General features: G+C 38.3%; 1 protein-coding gene and 1 pseudogene across 1 annotated transcript in view; one reads left to right on the top strand and one right to left on the bottom strand.

Annotated features, from left to right (window-relative positions):
- SMARCA1 (SWI/SNF related, matrix associated, actin dependent regulator of chromatin, subfamily a, member 1) overlaps window positions 1-19,679 on the bottom strand; it is a 531,454-nt gene that overhangs the window by 42,204 nt on the left and 469,571 nt on the right. The window lies entirely within an intron of this gene.
- LOC130841658 (40S ribosomal protein SA-like) lies at window positions 18,123-19,038 on the top strand (annotated as a pseudogene).

Raw genomic sequence — 19,679 nt, 5'->3', positions numbered from 1 at the left:
GTTGATTTGTACCATTTTTCTATATTCCGCATATATGTGTTAATATACGAGTGTATTTTTAAAAATGCTTCCCAGAAGCTGCTGCATAACACAGGGAGATCAACTCGATGATGGGTGATGACTTAGAGGGCTGGGATAGGGAAGGTGGGAAGGAGTCGCGGGAGGGAGGGGATATGGGGATATATGTATAAATACAGCTGATTCACTTTGGTGTACAGCAAACACTGGCACAACAGTGTAAAGCAATTATATTCCAATAAAGAGCTTAAAAAGAAAAAAAAAAAAAAAGCTTCCCGGAATTCCCTGGCAGTCCAGCAGTTAAGAATTGGAGCTTTCACTGCTGTGGGCCCCAGTTCAATCCCTGGCTGGGAACTAAGATTTCACAAGCCGCGCAGCACAGCCAAAAAAAACAAACGGGGAAAAAAAAAGTAAAATAACAACAACAACAACAACAGAAAAAAAAAAAAAAAAAACCACACCAGCTTCTGGCCATTTCAACAGAGAAGCTCAGGACTATGACTGAAAGTAGCCACCACTGTGTGGCCCAGTCACTTAGTGGTCACTTCTGAAATCTTCGTGGAATAGATAACGGAAAGTGGGGGCTTAGGGTCATTTGTAATTTCTGGTTAACTACAGAGTAAGCAGAATTTAGATTCAGCCTCCAATGTGGAAAATCTTTCTCAAATGTGCTTTCTTTCTCATATTTGAAAAAAGTCTAGACTGGTGAATATTTAACTGAATGACTCCTTGAGTACCCACAACTCTGCTGGGTCTCCTGAACATTTCAATGGTCAGTAGCACAAAACGACATCTGTATCAGAGACAGATGCCGGGGCTAAATTACTCTAGCACCGAGAATTCCACAACAACATAGCAGTTGGTTTTATTTTGATTAAAACAATTCTGAATGTTTTTATAGCCCCTATCTTTGTTAGAAAACAAAAACGTTTTCTTACGATTTCTCTCTCTTTCCTCAAAGTGGGTTGGGGGCAAGGTAGTTAGAAGGGGAAGATCCAGCACAGACATTCCTGTAATTACAGGCTCTAAGTAACTGGGCTTTAGTTAAAAAAGGACTGGGCTGTACCTGAGACCTAACGTGGCTGCCCTATCACACGTTGTGCACTATTTCCCAAAACTTACGCCTCCTTCCCTAGGATATGAATTACACATAAAAGTCGTCAAATAAATGAGAAACACTGAGCTGTACAAAGTTAACTGGTTTCTTCCCTGTAGGACTTCCAAGAGTTTTTCTTACGCTAATCTGCACTGAGAATCTTTAGGAGAAAAATATAGCAAGCAGCTTTTCACAAACTTAGGTAACCATCAAATCCTTTTTCATAGAGCATCTTCTACAAGTAGTTTCCCACCTCTTGCTCAAATGCCACCACAGCCACCCAAACAAGTCCTGCTCACAGAGACTGACCTGACCGTTTTCTCTAAGGGAGCTCCAATCCCACTCGGCTCTATCCCTCTAGTTGCCTTGATTTGCTCCCTGGCACTTAATCACTGATAAAAATATGGCTTTTTTGTTTATTCATGAGATTTGGTCTCTCTCCCTTACTAAATCAAAAGCTCCAGAAAAGCAGGAGTTGTGTCTTTGATACAACTGCTCTATTTCTAGTGTCTATAACAGTGTATAACATATAGTAGGCACCTAATCAATATTTATTGAAAGAAAAATAGCAGACTAAATAGCTGATTAACTGCCTTTTGGTCACCAGATACCAAGAAACATTAACGTTGAAACCAAATGACTAAACCAGTATTACCGCCCAATATCATATAGGGCAGAGAATACGTCTTCGAATTCTTCTGAAGGAGGAAGGGGGCCTTTCCTAACTACTTTCTGGGAAGCTCTGAACTACGCTGCTCTGCAATGTCAGCTGAATTACCACATTCTCCCCACATAAAACCTCTGAGATTTAGTCTATCAAGAAGTTGCCTGAAATATTTCTGTGTCTTACATCCTGGTACTGTATCATTTAGACAGTAGAACAATAAGATATTTCTATGTTCATTAACAGAATAACAAATTGAACTGCCTATACTGTTAACTGAATTTCTTAGCAGCTGATCCTCATAATCAAGGCCATCCTAGTATTGGAATAAGTACCCTAAAGCACGTCACAGATTAGATAACATAGGCTTTTGGCTACCCTGGATCAAGGGAAAGGGTGAAAATAAAGAACCAAGAATTACAGCACATCATAATTAGAAATGAAGCTGGATTAAAAAAATAATAGACAACACAAATGAACTCTAAGGGTAAGATGGTGGTCACACAAAATTTCAAGAAAAGAACAAGAATAAACATAAATTATGAAAAAGTAAGCATCAAAGGCTCATATTCATGCCACAATATTTGAAAAACTGCAGCCAAGAGAAATGAGAAATAGACGATTCTCAGAATGAATACAGCTCTCATCAAGCCCTTCTCTGCCATGAACTAGTACATGGAAAGAATGTGAGTGGATAAAAATCCTGAAAGTAGACTGAAAGGAAAAGATCTGGAAAATCTCTCAAGAAGAGAAGTCACTCCTTACCACCTCAACATCTTGCCAGGATATTGAGGAAACTACAGGAAGGTCAGTTACGCTTCGTTTTGCTTTTTGTGGGCTAGGACAGGTACTGGACTGAGAAAACAAAACAATTATAATCACCCGCAGATAATTTTTTTCTGGCAACAACTGAGAGTAGGCAGAATAGAAAACAAACAAGAAATTAAATACAACAAAACTGTTTGGAGGAGTTAGGAGCTCAGAAATAAGAGGCACATGGACATGCCCTGATGAATTTCCCCCTCCAAGTATATGGGATAATAGTGCTTTGTGGCCAAAACCCCAAGGTTTGCATATTTTATCTCTATGGTGTAAGATGGGAGGATGGAGTGGGAAAAGTTGATTTCTGGCATTAAATTCTTGTTGGAAGGGAAGATTCTAGGCTTCTTCTTGAGTTAGGGGACAACCTGAAGCTGGAGGCATCTACGTAGAATAAATGGTTCTGCCACTTGGGTCAGTGGTTCCCAGTCCTTACTATGCATGAGAGTCCCCACCTGCTGAAAGGTCCAACTCCTAAGCTTCAAGGTGAAACTATGTGAATCGAGATCTTTGGAGTCAAGGCCCAGGCATTCGTACTTTAAAAACATTTCCCCCAGATGATTCTGATGCCTAGTAAGGACAGATAATCACTGAACTAGGTAGAACAAATCCTGTCATAGGCATTTTAAGAAAATTACAGACAAGAAAGTAGGGATCCACTAACTTCAACTGCCCTTGGGCAGCAAAATGTGACTAGAACACCCAATGCCTAGCCCTCAAACTGAAGTGCTTATAGAGGTACAAAGTCAGAACAGAGTGAAGAGGAATTCATCACACTATATAAAGAATGTCTCAGAGAAATTTTTAACTTAAACATGAATACAACGAAAAGGTATAGAATAACAACTCTTCAAAAATACTATAGGAAACAGATGGGGTCAGGGAAAGCAAGGGAAAGAAGGAAGAATACAGATACTGAATCTGTGCTTGAAGAAAACATTCACACTAAACAAAAGAAATATTTCAAGAGCACACAGAGGCATTGAAACAAGACATCAAAGACAAATGATAAAACAATGGAATGATAAGAATGAGATGAAAAGGGAGACTACAGAGCTAAGAAAACAAACTGAAAACCAAAACAGCATTACTGAACTATGAAACATATTCCATACCATAAAAATGATGAAAGAAGAAAGCAGAGGTTATGATATTAATATCAGAGAAGATTGAATTCAAGGAAAAAAGTGTTTTGATAAAGGACACCATCCACAATGAGGATATAACTGCCATAAATATTCATACACCAAATAACAGAATCAGAATACACAGAACATAAACTACATAAAATGCAAGGAGAAATCTCTAAAAAACCAGCAGTAGGAGTAGATCTTAACACATTTCTGTCAAAATATAATCAAGAATAACCAGAAAAATTCTGAAAGAGGAGCACAGGAGAACAAAATTAAGAGCATTATGAAGCTGCAAAGATTAAAAGAGTTTAATAATGGAAAAGAAATAGGTAAATCAATAAAATACACTACAGTTCAGAATTAGACTATTATACATATGAAGGTTTAGTGTACAACAAAGGTGGCATTTCATGTCAGCAAAGAAGATATGTATAATTCAATTAATGATGTTGGGAACATGCAACCATTTCAGAAAAAGGCTGAATTTCTTCTGCATTTATTAAAATAAATCTTCAATGGATCAAGTATTTCAACAATGAAAAAACAAAATCATAAAATTACTAGGAGAAAACATAGGGATATTAACTCATAAACTTGAAGTTAGGATAAGCAGGATACAAACCTCAGAATCCAAAAAGAAAAACACAAATAAAATTGACTCCAAACAAATATAAGCATTGTTATTGAAAATGTCAAAAACAAAAGACAGATTGGAAGAATGTTTGCAGCATATATGACCAAAAAAAATGACTATGTCCCTTTATTTTCAATAAGGTTGTACAAATCAGTGACTAAAGGATGAACAACCCCCAAAGAAAAACTGGAAAAGAATAGTAACAGGCATTTCTCAGAAAAATACAAATGGCCATTAAACATTTGAAAAGATGCTCGACCTTATTCATGATTAATGAAATGCAAATAAAGACAGCAATGAAGGTGCCTTTTTCACTCATCAGATTCTCAATAATTCAAAAGCTCACCAAGGTGAGGAGTAACAGGCACTCTCAGACACTCTCACATACTGTTGGTGGAAATGCAAGTTGTTGCTACCTCTGGGAGGGATAATTGAGCAAGAGAGGCAATCTATGTATCTGAGAATAACCACTACTGGGAAAGGGGCTACTTAAAGGAAATCTACTTAAGATGAGAACCAGAATATCATAGACTTGAAGTTTAACTGACATTTTATTTTTAAAAAATAAACAAAAACGGCAAAGTCTGCTCTATCTTCTATTTTTTAAAAAGAAAGTTTTAATCCAATTATGCATGCATTCTTTGAACAATAAACAAAGCAAAGGTTGGTTGCGGATTTCTTTGGTGTGACTTTTGTAATGAAAACGACATGATATTACAATAGGCATCCTTCTTATTTTACAACAGGATCATAAAAAATAAGCTTCACAAAATATTCAGTGGCATCAGTTTTCCCAAGGACCTCTCTTGATTCCTGATACTCCAATTATTCTCTTTCATCATATCCATCTTGTCACTACCTGTGTGAATTTGTTCTTTTCCTCAAAAAGTAACTTTGCCAAGTCCTCACCTGTCAATGGCTTTGTAGAAGTCAAGCAAATCTCCATCATTTTCAACAACTTCATTAAGTTTTGTGTCTTTTAAAAAATCTGAAATTTCACCTTGCAATTGAATTGTTCTCTTTCCGTTGTAGAAACTGCTAAAGACATTTATATGATGGCCAAGGATAGGATCCAGTACGAAGTAGAGAGGACTGTTAAGTGAGAAACAATTTCCCAAGTGATCAATTCACTAAAGAATAAACCTGCCACTGTTTGCAGATGACGATACTATACACAGAAAATCTTAAAGACCACCAGAAAACTACTAGAGCTCATCAATGAATCCAGTAAAGTTACAGACTACAAAATTAATCTACAGAATTCTGTTGCGTTTCTACATACTAGCAACAAACCATCAAAAAAAGAAATTAAGGAAACAATCCCATGTACCATCACATCAAAAAGAATAAAACATCTAGGAATAAACCTACCTAAGGAGGTAAAATACCTCTACTCAGAAAACTATAAGACACTGATGAAAGAAACTGAAGATGACACAGATGGAAAGATGTATCATGATCTTGGATTGAAAGAATAAATATTCTTAAAATGACCATACTACCCAAGGCAATCAATAAATTCAATCCCTAGCAAAATACCAATGGCATTTTTCACAGAACTAGAACAAATAATTCTAAAATTTGTATGGCAACAAAGAAGACCCCAAATAGCCAAAACAATCTTGAGGAAAAAGAACAGAGTTAGAGGAATCACAATCCCTGACTTCAGACGATACTACAAAGCTACGTTAATCAAAATATTATGTTACTGGCACAAAAACAGACATATAAATCAGTGCAACAGAATAGAGAGCCCAGAAATAAACCCACACATTTATGGTCAATTAATCCATGACAAGGGAGGCAAGAATACACAATGGAGAAAAGACAGTCTCTTCAATAAGTGCTGCTGGGAAAACTGGACAGCTTCATGTAAAAGAATAATATTAGAACATTCTCTAACACCATATATAAAAATAAACTCAAAATGGATTAAAGACCTAAATGTAAGAGCAGATACTATAAAACTCCCAGAGGAAAACATAGCAGAACACCCTTTGACATACATCACAGCAATACCTTTCTGTATCTATCTCCTAGAGTAATGGAAACAAAAGCAAAAATAAACAAATGGGACCTAATTAAACTTCAAAGCTTTTGCACAACAAAAGAAACCATAAACAAAACGGAAAGACTGCCTACAGAATGGGAGAAAATATTTGTAAATGATGCAACCAACAAGGGTTTAATTTCCAAAATATACAAACAGCTTACACAGTTCAATTAAAAAAAAAGCCAATCAAAAAATGGGCACAAGACCTAAATAGACATTTCTCCAAAGAAGACATACAGATGGCCAATAGACACATGAAAAGATGCTCAACAATGCTAATTACTAGAGAAATGCAAATCAAAACTACAATGAGGTACCACCTCACACCAGTCAAAAGGGTCATCATCAAAAATTCTGTAAGTAATAAATGGCAGAGAGGGTGTGGAGAAAAAGGAACCCTCCTACACTGCTGGTGGGAATGTAAATTTGTGCAGCCAGTATGGAGGTTCCCTAAAAAACTAAAAATAGAGTCACCATACAATCCAGCAATTCCACTCCTGGGCATATATCCAGAAAAGATGAAAACTCATTTGAAAAGATACAGGCATCCCAATGTTCAAAGCAGCACTATTTACAATAGCCAAGACATGGAAGCAACCTAAATGTCCATCAACAAATGAATGGATAAAGAAGATGTGGTATATCTAAATGGGAAAAGAATTTGAAAAAGAATAGATATGTATATATGTATAACTGAATCACTTTGCTGTACATCTCTAACACAACACTGTTGATCAACTCTGCTCCAATAGAAAATAAAAATTAAAAAAAGAAAAAATAATAAACAGTGGAAAAAACAAAAAAAGATGTAGTATATATACACAATGAAATATTACTCAGCCATAAAAGGGAATGAAATAATGCCATCTGCAGCCAGATGGATAGACCTAGAGATGATCATACTAAGTGAAGTAAGTCAGACAGAGAAAGACAAACATCACATGACATTGCTTATATGTAGAATCTAAAAAATATAACAAACAAGTGAATATAAAAAAAAAACAGAAACAGACTCGGAGATAGAACAAACTATCTGGGGAGTAGGAAGGGGAGCGGGGCAAGATAGGGGTAGAGGATTAAGAGAGAAACTATTGTGCATAAAATAAGCTACAAGGATATACTGTACAACACAGAGAATATAGCCAATATTTTATAATAACTATAAATGGAGTATAACCTTTCAACATTGTGAATCACTATATTGTACACCTATAACTTATATAATATTGTATATCAACTATACTTCAAATTAAAAAAAATGACCAGCAAAAAAACCAAACAAAACAAAAATACTGTTGTGTTCTAACGGCTTTTGCTTCTCCCTAAAATCTTGTAACTGTGGTGACTCAGATGATGAATATTTGGGTAATAAGGATTTTCTGTTGCATAGCGAAATTAAAAATGCATCTACCCTTTGGACTCTGCCTAGAATGTTCTTTTCCCTTCTTTACTTTGGTAGCTGCTACTCATCTTTCAGTAGTCAGTTCAAGCATGAATTTCTCAGGGGCGCCTTTCTAGGCCTCCCTGACCAGGTCAAATACCATACTGCAGGTTCTTAAAGACCTTTGGAACGTGTCATGGTTGCAGTTCTACATTTCCATAATTTAATTAAGGATCATTTCCCCCACTGCACCATTTATTTCACAGAAGCAGAGATTATGCACATAGTAGTCCCTCAATAAGTATCAATTTAAAGGATGAATAACAATGAAGAGCTAGAATCTACACAATGTCCATATAAGGAAACAATGTATTAAAGTCATTAAAAAGAATGAGGTATGTTCTGCTATAGAATAATTTCCAACATATATTACAATGAAAAACAGCAAGGTGCGTAACAGTCTGTAAGATTCGATTTGTGCAAATTTACAAAGACTACATAGGTGTCCTTGTATTGATAGGTACATACAATATTTTTCTGGAAAAAATTACTAACAGAGATTACCTTTGGGGAGATGGACTAGGAATTATGCGGAGGGGGATTTTAAGTTTCCTTTTATATACATGTGTGCTGTCTGAATTGTTTTACTACATTCAATGTGCTATTTTTAACTTGATAAAAATGCATGTTTTTTAACAGAGGGCACAAGTGCTGAGCATCAGAATGAGATAAAGTTCAACATCCACATAAGTACTCAGCAGCTGGAAGCATGCCAGAGATGAAACAACCTAATGTATTCCCTATCTTGGTTGGTGACCCTCATTTCCCAGTACTCAAGCACGAAACCAAGTCATCCTCTACTCCCTTCTTTTTCTTAGCCCTTGGATCTAATTGGTTCTTAAGCCCTATTGACCCTATCACCTAAAGAGATTTCCATTCCATTCTCTCCTCAATATTACCACTGCCATTGTCCTAAATCAGCTCATCACATCTCCCTTTGACTACTGCAGACTTTTTCTTCCTGCTTCCAGCTTCCACTGTCACAGCCCACCCTCTATTCTGCTGCTACAATAATCTCTCAGTCTAATTAAACCAAAACAAAGACTATCAAATCAACCCCTCATCTGCTACTCTCTCCCTTCACATTTCAGCCATCCCGTGTACTGCCATGTACCTGAAACAACCCTGTTAGTTTCTCCCTTGGGGATTTTGCATCTATCCCTCCTTCAGTCTTTGATACCCACTCCTTCTCTATTTGCTTAGTTAACTCATATTTTATTACTTTTCCGATCCCCACCCCTCCAGTCTAGATTAGCTTCCATAGCATTTTGCACTTATCCTTCAAAGCACTTATCACATTCCTTTTTTCCCTTATCTGTCCTCCCCACTTTCATCAAGAGAAAGACTATATCCACAGAACCTGACAGAGAACTTGGCACGTAGTAGTGGCTCAATAAATTCTTATTAACTAGCTGACAGCCTGAATGAATAAATGAATACAAATTGGTTTACTTAACTATTTTATTTAAATCCCATCACTGACTCCTTACCACGTGAAAAATAAAGTGTATGACATACTTCATGACTGGGCTCCTGTCTACCTCTCCAGGCTCATCTTCCCTAACCCAAGCCTTTGCATCTCATGCTCAAGAGATCTGAATTATAGAGTTCGTGTAACAAACCTTGCTGTTACCCTTGCCTTTGTATCTGCCGATCCTGCCCCATCAATTACCTCCTGCTCCTTCTCCCCTTAGTATATCCAGTGAATACCCATTCATTCATAAAAAGCCAGCCAGAAGTTCTCTAGAGAAGTCTTCCCTGATCTCCTTAATAAAGTTTGCTAATGCTTCCTCTGTATCTTGTATATTTTCTCCTTTTATTGCATTTATCACTCTGTGAACATTCTCCAGGTAAGGATTTTTGTCTTACTTTTCTTTCCCTAACGTCTAACACATAACTAGCACATAGTAAACATTAAATATCTGAAGTTAATCGAACATGGATTGTATTTGTGAGCATAAACTATTAATAGTGTCTCTATAATACCTGAATGCTTATGTATAATTTTTCCTGGGCAATAGAAAATATTGTCAGGATTGTATATGTAGTAACTCCATGTATATGTAGTAAACTGAAAGTATAGCAAATGCATAAATCTTTTTTCTTATATCTAATAAACCTTCATACTGCTGGGTGAAGAGCTGCATAAAGCTTTGTCTCCCTGGGACACTGCCAAATCTAGGGCAAACAGATTTTTTTCCTCAGATCTAAGGTTTCAAATCCATGTAGCAAGGAAGGCAAAGCAAATGGCCTTTACAGACCATGCAATTTAACAGCAGTGAACAAACCAGCCATGTGGTGCCCATCCAGGCATTCCATGCCATCTTCTCAGGTCACATGAAGGAACTGGGCCTAGCATATCTAATGACAGGAAAAAAAGAAGAGAGGAGACAGCTTTTCCTTCTGCACAGGAACTTTCAAAATCACAGATACCAATTCAGAGTTAGCAAAGCCTCGCTAGCCGCTGTCATTCAGTCTCAGGGTTTAGATGAAGAATCACTAGGGTCATCCTCCAAGTGCACAGATTGGTATAAATTAATAACTACAACTTATTTTTCAGCTTCCTAGGCCCCCTCCAAGGTGTACCACATCATTCACCATTGTTAGGCCCAGTCAGCACTGGATAACTTCTGTCCAAAGACCCTTTTGGCACAATCGAGACTTAGCCCATCGGAGAATGCCTATCTTTACCCTAGTGATTCTCAAGTTGCTTGGATCGCTGCGAGGATCATAATCGTCTAGGCTTATCTAGAGGGCATTTCTGAGATCTGGGAGGGGTCCTTCCAGAACCGTTCTTTTGGAACACCATTGGTCAAAGGCAAACTCTACCCATCCTTCAAGGCCAAGCCAAGCTCTATCACCTCCAGGAAGCTTTTCCTGGTTAACCCCACTCCTACCTGAACAAACCTTTGTCAGCCTTCCTGTAATGCTAACCGTCTACATCCCAAGATTGGAGGCTTGATGATATGGTGTTGTGTATTGTTATCCAATTGTTTCACATATGTTATTTTTTTTCTTCCTAAACTAGAGTGATAGGAAGCTCCCTTAGGGCAAAAATCAAGACTTCCCACTGGAGTCCAGTTCAACAAATGTCATCTATCACTTACTGTACCCCAGACTGTATTGCTTAGGACTCTCTTAGTTGCAAAGTACAGGAAACCAGTTGAGTGGCTTAAGCATAAATGGTGACTTAATTATAAGGATATAGAAATGAAAGAAATATAGCTGGGCCTGCAGCACGGACTGCTTTAATCCTATTGTGCTTTGCAAATCAGTTTCCTCTGTTTGGGGGAACAACATGTTAGAAAACACACCTTCAGGTAATCCCTGAGCCTACATTACTGACCCAACCATACAAAGGCAGGAGCTTACTTAAAGTCCCAATTCAAATTTCATGTAGCATGGACTCTGGCCCAGGTTAGGCCAGATGGTCACCCCTGACACTGTCAACTCTGCTAAGAATATAGGTGGGGAGACAAACATATAATAAAATAATATGAATATAATATGGTTAAGTATTTTTAAAAGAGCTAAATGTATGGTGTTATCAGAACAGAAGGAAAATGGGAGTTTGGAGAATATTACTGAAAAAAGAGAGTTAGGTAGGAAGGCATTTCAAGCAGAGGGAACATCTTGAATAAAGACAGACATGGACACATGAAACAATTATATGTCTGAGGATCTACAAGCAGCATGAGAAGGATACCATGTTTAAAAAGAGGCTGGAGAGGTAGGCAGGGGCAAGATTAAAGTCCTTGAATAAGAGATTAGGAAAACTGGTTCTATGTAGAATGCTGTATCATCTGATTTATGTTCTAGATCGCTCTGACAGCTTTGTGGAGAATGGATTGGAAGAAGAGGAACATGCCCCAACAACACAGCATGAGAGAGATTTTGGTCACGTTGCATTAAACTCCTGTTGAATGAATGCAATTCATGTCATCTTGTTTCTGGCAAACAATTCCCCAACATATCATCATTTACTTGATCACTGCTCCCCCCACATTCCCTACCTCCTCAGTTCCAGGTGGGTTTGTTTATGTATTCCAGTGACTAAGTCACCAGTTTTAGAGTCCAGGCTATTCTAGAGACCTCTATGGGGCAGGACAAAGCTGTAATAAGGACCCAGTGACCTACGGCTTGAGAAACCATCTGTAGCCTTGGGCTATGTGAGCTCAGATCGAGACCAGTTAGCCTGAAGCTTAAAAGAAACTTGTCCTGGTAGGACTGGGTAAAAAAGTCTACATGATTCCCAAGACCTGCCTTCTCCCAACATTTCATAGGTGCATTCCTAGCCATCTCTCTCTCTCTCTCCCTCCTTCCCATCCCACTACCCACCACACCTACCCCGCCCACCTGCATATACTCCCAACATTGCTTTGGTAACAATGTAATCTCTGACAGTCAGTGGGTAACAAGAAAAGAAGGGGCAAGCTAACTGTGCTTGTTATAGACTGAGGTAACTCTTGCCCAGATCGTGCCTATAGAACTGGTTTTGAGTGCACAGCATTCTCCCGTCATTCTCTCAATCCTGTCAGCTAATGTGGTCAGCGACAGTTCCCCAACCAGGGATTGAACTCAGGCCCCTGAGGTGGAAGCATGGAGTCCTAACCACTGGACGGCCAGGGAATCCCCAACAGTTACCATTTGAGAAATTGTTTTAGCAAAGCAAACCTGGCCCACCTGCTCTCCCTGACTGAAAAGGTTTCAAGATCTTATTAGTTATCTCCCTTTTTCTCTCAGTCTCTCAACAGAACAATGTTTTATTTCGGGGGGAAAAAAATCAACTCAGACTTCTACTAAAGTTTACTGCTCCAGAGACACACTCAAAGGTCACCCAAAGTTAGGGACTGGCATTTGCTGTCACAGAGAGTGGCTTTCATGTGGAACCACACAGAGTTTTTAGGGTTTGCACTGTCTGTGGTCTGTCAAATCCCCATTTCCTGGAATAGAGTCCTGAGGACACACGTCAGAGTCCAATTCCCTGCCCGATCGCCCTTTCGCTATCCTGCCTTCCCTTCTCTCCCAGTGTCATCTACCCAGTACTGATGAAGGCATCTGAGGATCTTCCTTCCATACTATCCACCCCAACTCCCACCCTAAGTCACCCCTTTCCTTCCTGACTACTATCTCCAGGCTAGAATGGATCTCGCTCACCAGAAGAGCTGTTTCCTCTCAAAGGACAATGCAGAGAAATCCTCAGCTAACTCAGCACCCACGTTGGACGCTAAATAATTAGATGCTTGCAACACTCTCCCCCCAAAAATATAAATACACATGGCCATAAAAATACGGCCACAGAAACGCTGATTATATGTGTGTATACGCACGCCAACACAGAATCATTATTTCTCTGGCCATTTCACAGCAAATAAATTAAGAACTCATTCAGAGAGACAGAATAAGACTAGGCCAATCTAGGAATGTGGATTCTCACAGTGGGTAGTGACTTATTCTCAAGGGAAACCGTTCTGCACAAAGAAAAACACAATTCTAAGTCTACTCTGCTTCAAAATAAGTTGCAGGCATCTCATTGGTTAGTCATTCAAATGTCTTGACCTGAGAACTAGCTCAAATTCAAAGCCAGAAAAGAGCCTTCATGGCAAGAGTATCCCCTCTTCTCCCTCATTCCTACTCAGGCACTCTGTGCTCTTGGGAGGGCCTTTACTCTGAAGGATGAAAGGAACTAATGAATACCTTCATACTGGAAGCTTAATGACAATATGTTACTCTTTCCAAGGGTGTCTGCATTTCAAAAGAGAACAAAGAGTATAACCCTATGGAATGAATCCCTAATAGTGGAATTTCAGAAATATGATACTTGGGAAAGGAAGTTATAAGTGGTGAGGAAATAGGTTGGAGGACGCTTTCCAGCAACCCTCGAATTACAGATATACTTTTTCTTCCTTGCCAGTATGTAAAAACAACATGGTATTGACACCTTCTCAAAGTACTGCATTTAACCCCACTGTTTATAGGGTCAAGTCTATGCTCCCTAGTCTAACATTCAAACCGTCTCAATTTTTCTAGCCTCATCTTCCAAGACTCCCCTGTGTAACTTCTTCACTCTACTCATTACCTCCCAAACATACCTTCACTTACAAATTTTACTCATGAGGCTTCTTCTCCCTGGAATTCCCCGCAACACTAAATTCTTTCAACTTCAACCCCATTCATTCTTCAAAGGGCAGCTCAAATCCTACCTCCTCTATCAAATCTTCCCTAAGCATCCCAATCAAAAGGAATTTCTTGCCAAATGTTTCTTTGCATTCCTGCATTATAACTAAAATGCAGAAAAATACAATACCACACAGTGACTGGAACTGGATGGGCCTGGATTCATAACCATCTCCTATCATTTTCTACAAACTGTGTGAACCTGGGTAAGTAACCCATCTCTTTGGACCTTATTTTCCTCCTGTTTAAGGGGGGATAGTAACTATCTCAAAAGTGATAATCATTAAATGGCATAATTCATAAAAAGCACTAAGCCGGGACTTGAATGAATAAGCGCTATTACAATATGCACACCCTCACAATAACTCTATAAGGACCCTGGAATATTTCATCGAGGCCTCTTTCTCCTTGCTTTATCTACTGCCTCCATGTGGCTTCCATCTTGCCTTCCTAATCTGAACTACCAGAGTACGTTAGATATTATTAGCTGTCCACCAAAATCTGTTCTTCTCTTTTTTTCTGGAAACATGGAGAGAGACTACATTATCTAAACTTTCTTGCAGTTACATGTGGCTTTATGACCACACATGCACAAGACTTGTGTCCTAGTTTCATCTTTCTCAGTAAATTTCTTAAAAACCTTGCAAAAGCTACTTTACTTCCCTTGATTGTAATACTCTAATTTGGGAGATGGCAGTAATAAATTATAACGACTACGGTATCAGAAATAATCTTTCACATTACTCTGCCCCCAAATGCAGGGACTGAGTCTCTTATCCTAAATATTCCCAAATATATAGAAACGTTTCATAACCATTAGCGGCTCTGTAAACTTAGCTAAATAACCCAAGAGGCCCTAGATGACACACATGACCTTGGGTAATCAGGAAAGAAAGGCAAGAATGCATTTGTCTTCCCCTCTAAAAGCCCACATAAACCCTGAAGTATCAGAATGAATATCCACAAAGGTCAACCCTAGTTATAACTAAAATAAATATTATAGCTGACTCAAAATATCCAATTTCCATTATTCTAAAAGCACTCTTGATGAAAAGAGAATTAAATTAAAAGAATTTACACTGAATTTACAGAAATAAAAAGGATTATAAAGGAACACTATGAACAACTGTATGCCAACAAATTACATAACATACACAAGTTTGACAAATTCCTAGTAAGATACCAACCACTGAAACTGACTTGAGAGTAAACAGAAAATCTAAATAGACCTATAATAAGAGATGTGAAATAATAATTTTTTTAATTACCACCAAAAAAAAAAGCCAACGCCCAGATGCTTTCACTGGTGTGACTGTCAAACATTCAAAGAAGAATTAACACCAATCTTTTGCAGACATTTCTGAAAACAGAAGAGAATTTTTTCTCAACAAATTCTATGGAGCCAGTGTTATCCTGACACCAAAACCATCCAAAGACATCACAAGATTAGAGACATACAGACCCATACGTACATACACAGAAATATCCTCAACAAAATACTAGCAAAGCAAATACAGTCACGTATAAAAAGGATTCTACATCATGATTAAATGAGATACATTTCAGGAATGAAGTTTTGTTTAACACATGAAAATCAATGTTACATACCATATTAATAAAGGACAAAACCAACAGGATCACCTCAATAGATGAAGAAAAACATTTGACAAATCTAAAACCCATTCATGAGAAAAATACTCTAACAAGAATAGGAGGAACTGCCCCAATCTGATTAAGGGACATCTACATAAAATGCAAAGCTAGGATAATATTTAATGATGAAAGACTGAATACCTTTCCTGTAAGATCAGGAAAAGTGCAAGAAAGTCTGCTCTTGCCACTTCTATGCAACACTTTACTAAAGGTGCAAGCCAAGATAATTAGGTAAGAAAAAGAAATAAGAAGAATCTGAATTGGAAAAGTAAAATTATCTGTTTGCAGATAACATGATCCTATATACAAAATGCTAAAGACTGCAAAAAAAAAAACTGTTAGAATAAATTCAGTAAAGTTGCAGTATACCAAAAAAAAATCAGCATATTAAAATTAGTTGAGTTCCTATACATTAGCAGCAAACCATTCAGAAAGGAAATTGAGAAAACAATCCATTTATAACAGCATCAAAAAGAATCAAATATTTAACAATAAACTTGACCCAACAGGTGAAAGACTTGTATGCTAAAAACTACAAAATATTGATGGAAGAAATTAAAGGAGACACAAATAAGTAGAAAGACATCTCATGTTCATAAAATGGAAAATCAAATATTTTTACAATGTCCATACTACCCAAAGCAATCTATAGATTCAATGGTACCTCCATCAAAACCCCAGTGATGTTTCTTTTTATAAAGTATTTTTTAATCCAAAATACATGTAGAATCATAAATAGCCAAAGTGATCTTGAGAAAGAAGAACAAAGCTAGAGGCATCACACTCACTGATTTCAAAATACATTACAAAACTACAGAAAATTAAAACAGTATGGTACTGGCAAAAAAGACAAAGACCAATGGAACACAATAGAGAACCTAGAAATAAACCCACACATATACGATCAACTGATCTTTAACAAGGGTGCCAAGGACACACAATGAGGAAAGGACAGTTTCTTAAACAGTGTTGGGAAAACTGGATATCCACATGCAAAAAGAAGTTATATTGGATCCCTATCTTACATCACACACAAAAATTGACTCGATTCAACATGGCTTAAAGATTTCAACGTAAGATCAGAAACTAAAACTCCTCAAAGAAAACATGGTAGAAAAGCTTCTTGGCACTGGTCTTACCATGATTTCTTGGTTATAATACCTAAAGCATGGAAACAAAAGTAAAAACAGATAAATGGAGCAACATCAAAACTAGAACTACCATATGATCCAGTCATCCCACTCCTGGGCATATACCCAAAGAAAACCATAATCCCAAAAGAAACTTGTACCATAATGTTTATTGCAGCACTCTTTACAATAGCCAGGACATGGAAGCAACCTAAATGCCCATCAACAAATGAATGGATACAGAAGATGTGGCATATATATACAATGGAATATTACTCAGCTATAAAAAGGGATGAGATGGAGCTATATGTAATGAGGTGGATAGAACTACAATCTGTCATACAGAGTGAAGTAAGTCAGAAAGAGAAAGACAAATATTGTATGCTAACTCACATATACGGAATCTAAAAATGGTACTGATGAACTCAGTGACAAGAACAGGGAAGCAGATACAGGGAATGGACTGGAGAACTCGAGGTATGGGAGGGGGCGGGGGGTGAAGGGGAAACTGAGAAGAAGCGGGAGAGTAGTACAGACATATATATACTACCAACTGTAAAATAGTCAGTGGGAAGTTGTTGTATAACAAAGGGAGTCCAACTCGAGGATGGAAGATGCCTTAGAGGACTGGGGCAGGGAGGGTGGGGGGGACTCGAGGGGGGGGCGTCAAGGAAGGGAGGGAATATGGGGATATGTGTATAAAAAACAGTTGATTGAACCTGGTGTACCCCCCAAAAAAATAAAATAAAATAATAATAAAAAAATAAAAAAAAAAAAAAAAAAAAAAAAAAAACTAAACACCTTTTGCACAGCAAAGAAAACAATCAACAGAATGAAAAGGTAATCTACAGAATGGGAGAAAATATTTGCAAGTCATCTATCTGGTAAGTGGTTAATTTCCAAAATATATAAGGAACACTTACCACTCAAGAGAGAAAAATAAACCACAAAAAAACAGGTAAAGGACTTGAACAGACATTTCTGTAAAGAAAACATACAAATGACCAACAGTTATATGAAAACTTGCTCAACACAGTTATCAGGGAAATGCAAATCAAAGCTATAATGAGAGATCACCTCATCACGCACCTGTTAGAATGGCTATTATTTAAACAGCAAAAGATAAGAAGCGTTGGTGAGGTTATGGAGAAATTGGAATCCTTGTATACTGCTGTTTAGATGTAAAATGGTGCAGCAGCTATGGACAACAATATGGAGATTCCTCAAAAATTAAAAACAGAACTACCACCTTTCCATGCTACCCAGACAGGATTCCCATCATAACTTAAAGGGAAACTTTCACAATGTCCGGAGCCCTTGATGTCCTGCAAATGCAGGAGGTGAATGTCCTCCAATTCCTTGCAGCAGGAACCCACTTAGGTGGCACCAACCTTGACTTCCACATGGAACAGTACATCTACAAAAGGAAAACTGATGGCATCTACAGCATAAATCTGAAGAGAACCTGGGAGAAGCTTCTGTTGGCAGCTCATGCCATTTTTGCCATTGAAAACCCAGCTCATGTCAGTGTTATATCCTCCAGGAATACTGACCAGAGAGTTGTGCTGAAGTTTGCTGCTGCCACTGGAGCCACTCCTACTGCTGACCACTTCACTCCTGGAAACTTCACTAACCAGATCCAGGCAGCCTTCCGGGAGCCAAGACTTCTGGTGGTTACTGATCCCAGAGCTGACCACCAGCCTCTCACAGAGGCCTCTTATGTTAACCTGCCTACCATTGCTCTGTGTGACACAGACTCTCCTCTTCATTTGCAGGACACTGCCATCCCATGCAACAACAAGGGAACTCACTCAGTGGGTCTGATGTGGTGGATGCTTGCCCAGGAAGTTCTGTGCATGCCTGGCACCATCTCCCGTGAACACCCACGGGAGGTTATGCCTGATCTCTACTTCTACAGAGATCCTGAAGAGATTGCAAAGGAAGAGCAGGTGGCAGCTGAAAAGGCTGTGACCAAGGAGGAATTTCAGGGTGAATGGACTGACCACTCCAGCTCCTGGGTTCACTGCTGAGGCGGAAGACTGGTCTGAAGGTGTGCAGGTGCCCTCTGTGCCTATTCAGCAGTTCCCCACTGAAGACTGGAGTGCTCAACCTGCCACTGAAGACTGGTCTGCAGCTCCCACTGCTCAGGCCACTGAATGGGTAGGAACAACCACTGAGTGGTCTTAAGCTGTTCTTCCACAAACTCTTAAAATTGAAGTAGGTGGATGGAAAATAAACAGTTTCCTTAAAAATAAAAAAAAAAAAAGTAGGACTACCATACAATCCAGCAATCTCACTTCTGGGTATATATCCAAAATAGTTGAAATCAGGATCACTAAGACACATCTGCACTCCCATGTTCACTGCAGTGCTATTTATAAATAGCCAAGATACAGACACAACCCAAGTGTCCACCAATGGATAAATGAACAAAGAAAATATTGTCTGTACATGAAATGGAATATAACGTAGTTGTAAAAAAGAAGGAAATCTTGCCATTTGCAAAAACATAGATGAACCTTGAGGACAATATGCTAATTAAATAAGCCAGTCACAGAAGGACAATACCACATGATTCCACTTACATAAAGTACCTAAGATAGTCAAACAGAATCAGAGAATACAATAGTGATTGCCAGGGGATGGTGGGCGGGGCAGGGGGAGGGGGGGATGTGGAATTGTTATTCAATGGGTATAAAGCTTCAGCTATAACAGATGAATAAGTTCTAGAGATCTACTGTATAACAGTTTCTAAAATTAACAATACCGTATGGTGCACTTAAAAATCTGTTAAGAGAGTAGATTTAATGTTAAGTGCTCCTACTACACACACACACACCAAAAAAAGGACACAAGAAAAC

Source organism: Hippopotamus amphibius, chromosome X (assembly GCF_030028045.1).
Source record: "Hippopotamus amphibius kiboko isolate mHipAmp2 chromosome X, mHipAmp2.hap2, whole genome shotgun sequence".
NCBI classification, from domain to species: domain Eukaryota; kingdom Metazoa; phylum Chordata; class Mammalia; order Artiodactyla; family Hippopotamidae; genus Hippopotamus; species Hippopotamus amphibius.
Note: the sequence above shows the minus strand (reverse complement) of the source record. Positions and strands in the feature narration are given on the sequence as shown.